The following is a 6446-nucleotide window of genomic DNA, read 5'->3' as shown; positions in this document are numbered from 1 at the left end:
TATAGAAGAAAACCACCTTCTTGTAGTTTGATTTGCAGTTAGCACCATTCTCTCTCTCGCCAACAACAGGTCCATAGAAACACCATCATCATCAACAAGTGGAGCGACATCAAAATCTACAAGGAAAGTTGAAGATGTTTGAGGTTTACAAGCAACAATACAAGGAAGATCAAATTTCATATCAAAGTAAAGCAACATACAATGAGCATATTTTTACATATATGTAGAAGACTTACAATACAATGGACGAAATTTTATATACAAATTGAAGATTTATGTACAAGAGCGAAGAAAATCAAAAGATGAGAGTTATTGAAATTTATGATACGAGACAATACAAGTTATAAAGATTCAAGCGGTAAAGTGCTTAACCATGACCATTTTCATTGTTATTTTTGTATTATTTTTCTTGTCTTAAAAAAAACGATAAAAAAAAGACGAGAAAAATTTGTTATGTTGTTTTTATTTATTCAATAAGGCCATGGGGAAGAAAAATATATAAAGAAGTTTCAAACAACAAGGAATTTGAGGAAAAGAGTTACAATTTGTCAAAGTTTTACGAAGTTCAAGAGTTTGTCATCAATCGTTGAAGACCGAAGACGAAGACCAAAGATGAAGAAGACGATCCGAAGGAAGACATTTCTATTGGATGTTGTGAGAGTGGTGCTTTCGTCACTGCCGATCGGATATGAAAGCGGTAAGTACTCCCATCCTCGCAATAATGGTTGATTTCCTTTCTTAGAGATCATCAGAAAAAGTCTTTATTTCCCACGATCTTGTGGGGTCTCCAGAAATAATTCGGAAGGTTTCCTTCCCACCATTCAACGTGTGTAGGATTTCTCTCTTCATTCCTACCTGCACACATGTGAGACCCATAAAAAAGTCGTCTTATTGGGTGCAATTATCATAAAATCCTAGTGAGGAAGAAGTTGAGGCGAAATGCTTATCGATCGCTCTCAAACACGCGTTCTCTCATTATGGTGTGGTTTTTCTCACTCAACATTTGAGAATGAGAATATGTTATTTAGTATTTCTAACTTCTTATTACTAGCATACAGAAACCCTATGTCCTCATAGCTTTTTGGATGCTTGGAAAGATGGAGCGCTTTGAAGTTGGAGTAGGTCCACTAGGGACACCTATGGGTTTAAAGGCATGTTGCATTAGCTAAGTGCATCCCTATCCTCAAACAAATGGAGTTGTTGTACTTTATGTTAGGTAGTTTGCTCGAGGACTAGCAAAAGCTAAGTGTGGGGAAACTTGATAAGTGCTTCATTTACATGTTTATAATGTCAATTTCATACTTGTTTTACCTATAATTCTTGCATATTACTTGTTATTATGATTATTTTCTAGCTTATGTGTCATATCAGGTGAATCATCCGAAAAAAAGATACGAAGTGCTTAAATGAACAAGGAAGTAGAGTCTATCAATAAAGAAAGGACTAAGAGCCAAATTCAACTCATTCTAATCTAGGATTTATTAATACCATATTGAAGAGAACAATAATATGAAGTGAACGCAAAAAGATTGAGGTCATTCCGAGTTCGAACGAATAAGTTATATGCAAAACATGATTGAGACTTGAAGTTACAGAGAGGTTCGGCTGATAACTTCATTAGTTCGAGTCACCCGAACCTGGAAATTAAAAATCAATATTTTCAAAGAGTATACAGGAGGATGTTCGGCTCAAAATCAATCTAATCAAGTGATCCGAACCTAACACTCGCCTATAGTAATTTTTACTTGTCAGGATCGTCCAGGAAAGGTCGGCATGTTATGAGCCGAACCTGACAACTTCCTGGGACATATTTAGACACGAAATTGACTTATATCTCAAGGAAACACGGTCCCGAAAGGATTTCCTAAAGCCTAACTTTGAGAGTTCTATATAAGAAGATATCTGAAGCCTTAAGAAATCTATATTTTATTATCTTTTACACCATCTCTACCTCCCATACTACATCTTCTACATCAAAACCTAGGGTTTACCCCTTTAGGGGGAACCCATTATTCTTGTAATTATGAGTAGCTAAACCTTTGTTGATTTAGGATGAATTCAATGTCTAGCGTGAAGATTTATTGGTTATATAAATCAATTTGGAGTTTTTATCATCATCATTTGTTTTCACTATTTTTAGGGTTTATGATTGATTAATTATATTTTTTAGAGTGCACGCTGGATTAATATATTGATCATTCTATTGCTAGTAAAGGGTTTGAATATCTGTGTAATTGTTGAATAATCCTTGCACAAGTAGACAACGTGAGACCTCGCAGAGGGATTCTGTGGAGCAATCGTGTGTGGAGACAACACTAGTAACTGTACCTTGCGCTAAGAGTCTAACTGCTAGGATAAACCTAAGTTCACATAACTTAAAGCTTCTTATTGGGTTACACCTTGGGTGCGCTACTACTTGTGGTTCGGTTGGATAGAACTTGATATACGAGCGCTTCGGTATCCGGTTACATAAGGGACATTGCTCTAGCTGCTTTCCTACGGTTGGTGATGAATGGTTCTAACGATGATAGATAAGTATACTAATTCAGTTATCGCTTGGTAACAACGAAGGATCCTTGATCATCCATTTCATCTTATTCTCGTTTTATTCTTTTTATTTACTTTAATCCATCCCCCCCTTTTGTTATTTACTTTGTTTTGCTAATTCAAATAACTTATCAATTACACAGCTCTCTGTGGGAACGATATCTTACTACCACTACATTACCAGTTAATTAGTGGGAAATATATTTATTAATTTGTTGTGGTTACGACACGCATCATGAGCAGGAATAGAGTTTAACACAAACTTAACCATAATGCTTCTAGTTGATTGATTAAGGATTTTCGAAGTTTCACCCACTGAGTCTTTTATAAAAAGCATCACTGATGGCATTGAAAGAGAGATAGATTGTCCAAGTAAAATTGGTAAACCAAGCTACTTGTCAGAAGAACACAACTGTTTTACTCTTAGTTTCTCAGCTATTTCATATTTTTGCTGGTGCGACAAATCTTCTGTGATAAAGGATGCTGACTTAGAAAAGTTAATCATCTGACCTGATAGATCACCAAAATTTTTGAGAATATCTATGACAGAAAAAATACTTCTTTGGTCAGCTTGAAAGAAGAGCAAACGATCATCTTCAAACCGAAGATGATTGATTTATGGGGCTTCTTTTGTTACTTTAACACCTCTAATAAGGAGATTTTGTTCAGTTATGAAAACAGTTCTTGAGAGATACTCCATTGCTATAATAAATAAATAGGGGGATAATGGATCCCCCTGACATAGTCCTTTAGTAGGAGTATACTTATTGTTAGAGCCCTACCCGGTCAAACTCGCAAGCGTTGCTATTTCAAGACTATAAGTCTTGATTTATAGTCTACTTATAGCTATGTATCAGACTAGAATAGATTGTGTAGTTGAGATTTATACTTCACGGCGTTCATCAATTGAAGACGAAGAACTACTAAGGGGATCTTGTGGAACTTCATCAAAAAAAGGTATGTGGGGACTGAAACTCATCTATCACTTGAAAAGTCTATTTCTACTATATCTCCTATATTGAGACAAAAGTCGTATAGCTACATAGTATTCGATTATACACATTTGATATTTCGAGTTGAGTTTAACTCGCTTACATATTTCTCGAAATATGTGTTGGTAAGCTTTCGCTTTAACCAAGTTCATCTTATATTCTTGACGAATGTCAAAAGATGATCATGTGAAAATCTCTTGGTAACATCTTACATGATTTGTGTAAGACAGTCATTTGATGTAGACCTGAAATATTTCGTATTGATTATTTCAATAACTTGAAAATTGCTTTGATGCTAATAGTTTGTGAAAGTAACTATTGTCATCCTCTAAGAATATTTCAATGATTGAAATAGAGTTTAGAACACTTAACCACAATTGGATTATAGACATTGTATGCGTACTTGCATGTATGTTGATCCAAGGCCGGCATAGTATGCATACCCGTATGCGTATTGGCGAGGTTAGGTAAAGTCCAGGAGCCTTGGTATGCGTACCCGTACACATACTGGCAAACTCGGTTGAAGTCCGGGAACTATTGTATGCGTACCCATACGCGTACTAATTCAACTGTTATTTTGGATGTGTGATAGTATGTATACACGTTCGCATACTGTCGGACACAGTCCAAGTATGGCTGCTTAAGTATGCGTACCCGTTTGCATGCTTGAGTGGGTTAAGTTCTAGAATCGGTTGTGACATGAACAAATACATTTATATAATAAGGAATGCAATCTTTTGCAAACCGTGTCTATAATGTTCCATGAATTGATTCGAGTGAATCAAACCGGTTTTGTTTCAATTGTGTTCTTATACACTTCTATGAGAATATAGCAATTAAACAACTCTATAACTAGTTTCATTTGAGTCATTTGAACTAGTTGTGGTTAAGATGAATAATGTTGATATGAAAGTGTTCATGTAGCTAACTTCGGTTAACTATTGTCGAGCCAACCTAGTGTACACGTTTAGGTACGGTTACCCATATCTAAATGAAGGTACATTTCATTGTTGTTTTGGATGTGTGATAGTATGCATACTGTCGGACACAGTCCAAGTCTGGCTACTTAAGTATGCATACCCGTTTGCATACTTAAATGGGTTAAGTTCTAGAATCGGTTGTGACATGAAAAAATACATTTATATAATAAGGAATGCAATATTTTTCAAACCGTGGCTATAATGTTCCATGAATTGATTCGAGTTAATCAAACCGGTTTTGTTTCAATTGTGATCTTGTACACTTCTATGAGAATATAGCAATTAAACAACTCTATAACTAGTTTCATTTGAGTCATTTGAACTAGTTGTGGTTAAGATGAATAATGTTGATATGAAAGTGTTTATGTAGCTAACTTCAGTTAACTATTGTTGAGCCAACCTAGTGTACACGTTTAGGTACGGTTTCTCATATCTAAATGAAGGTACATTTCATTTGTGTGTAACAAGATAAGTTCATCTAACGGTTGAGAGATATTGCTTTGCTTTTAAGAAAACTTAGCTTGGCTCTTAGATCAGGTTTCATCTAACGGTGAATATTGATTGCTTTGTTCCAAAGCTATCAAACCTTGATTTGAAGACTATATAAGGGAGAGCTCTGGCAATTGGGAAACCTAATCCCAACACCTCCCGTGTGATACTAGTTGCGACTAGAGTCGATTCTTCTTTAACCTTAGGTTTATTCCAAAACCGTGTAGGTTAACGACTTGAAGACTTCATTGGGATTGTGAAGCCAGACCCAACTATTTTCTCTGTAGTTGCGTGTTCTGATCTTACTAATACTATCGTGATTGAGTACTATCTTTTCTAAGATTTGCTTTAGATTTATCTCCGATAGGTAAGATTAAAAGAAGTCACAAACATCTCCGTCTCATCGTTTGTGATTCCACAATATCTTGTTTCATTTCCATACAATTAAGATTATTGTGAGGTGATTGATAATACTTGGATGCTCTTCGGGAATATAAGTCTGGTTTATCAATTGGTTCCCATGCACCTTGATTTATCATAAGACGGAACAAAACTTATAGATATTTCTGTGCGAGACAGATTTATCTATCTCAATATACTTTTTTGTGTGAGACAGATTTGTTTATCAAGTTTTCGAATTTGGGTCATAGCAACTCTTAGTTGTGTGTGAGATCAGCTAAGGGAATCAAGTGCGTAGAATCCTGCTGGGGTTCAGAGACATAAGGAGCGCAACTGTACCTTGATAAGTGTGAGATTGGTTAGGGCTCAACTACATTCCAGTCCGAAGTTCATTGGTAGTAGGCTAGTGTCTGTAGCGGCTTAATACAGTGTGGTGTTCAAAGCTGGTCTAGGTCCCGAGGTTTTTCTGGCATTTGCGGTTTCCTCGTTAACAAAAAATCTGGTGTCTGTGTTATTTCTTTTCCCCATTATATTTTCTATATAATTGAAATATCACACGTTGTGCGTTAAGTTAAATCAGTTCTTGAATCCGACCTTTGGGTTGTTGATTGAATTGATTGACACTGTGGATATTGGTTTGTGATACCTTCCAAGTTATTTCTCTTATTCAATCGAGATCGCAAATTCCTATTTGTTTGATTGCAGATTGAATTAAGAAATTGAGATATAACTCTTTGATATATTTTTCTAAATATTGATTCTGACTTTCTAGTTTATTATCTTGAAATTATATTGGAGTTAGTCCATTCAGATTGCCGAACGAATTATTGGGTGTTCCAACGAAACATGATTGCACTGATAAGTGTTACCCCAATTACCTTTTGAACGAGTCTGACTCTGTTGAAGAAAGGGAGGCATCCAAAGAGAGTGAAATGATTCTAAATCTTGTTAGAGTTCAAGATGATATGATCAATCGGTTGAAACACAAGCGTCAATTCTCTTATCGGTATAGTAAAATATCGTGACTCTAAGTTAACAG

This window comes from Papaver somniferum, chromosome 4 (assembly GCF_003573695.1).
Source record: "Papaver somniferum cultivar HN1 chromosome 4, ASM357369v1, whole genome shotgun sequence".
In the NCBI taxonomy this organism is placed as follows: domain Eukaryota; kingdom Viridiplantae; phylum Streptophyta; class Magnoliopsida; order Ranunculales; family Papaveraceae; genus Papaver; species Papaver somniferum.
This window is presented reverse-complemented; position numbering follows the sequence as displayed.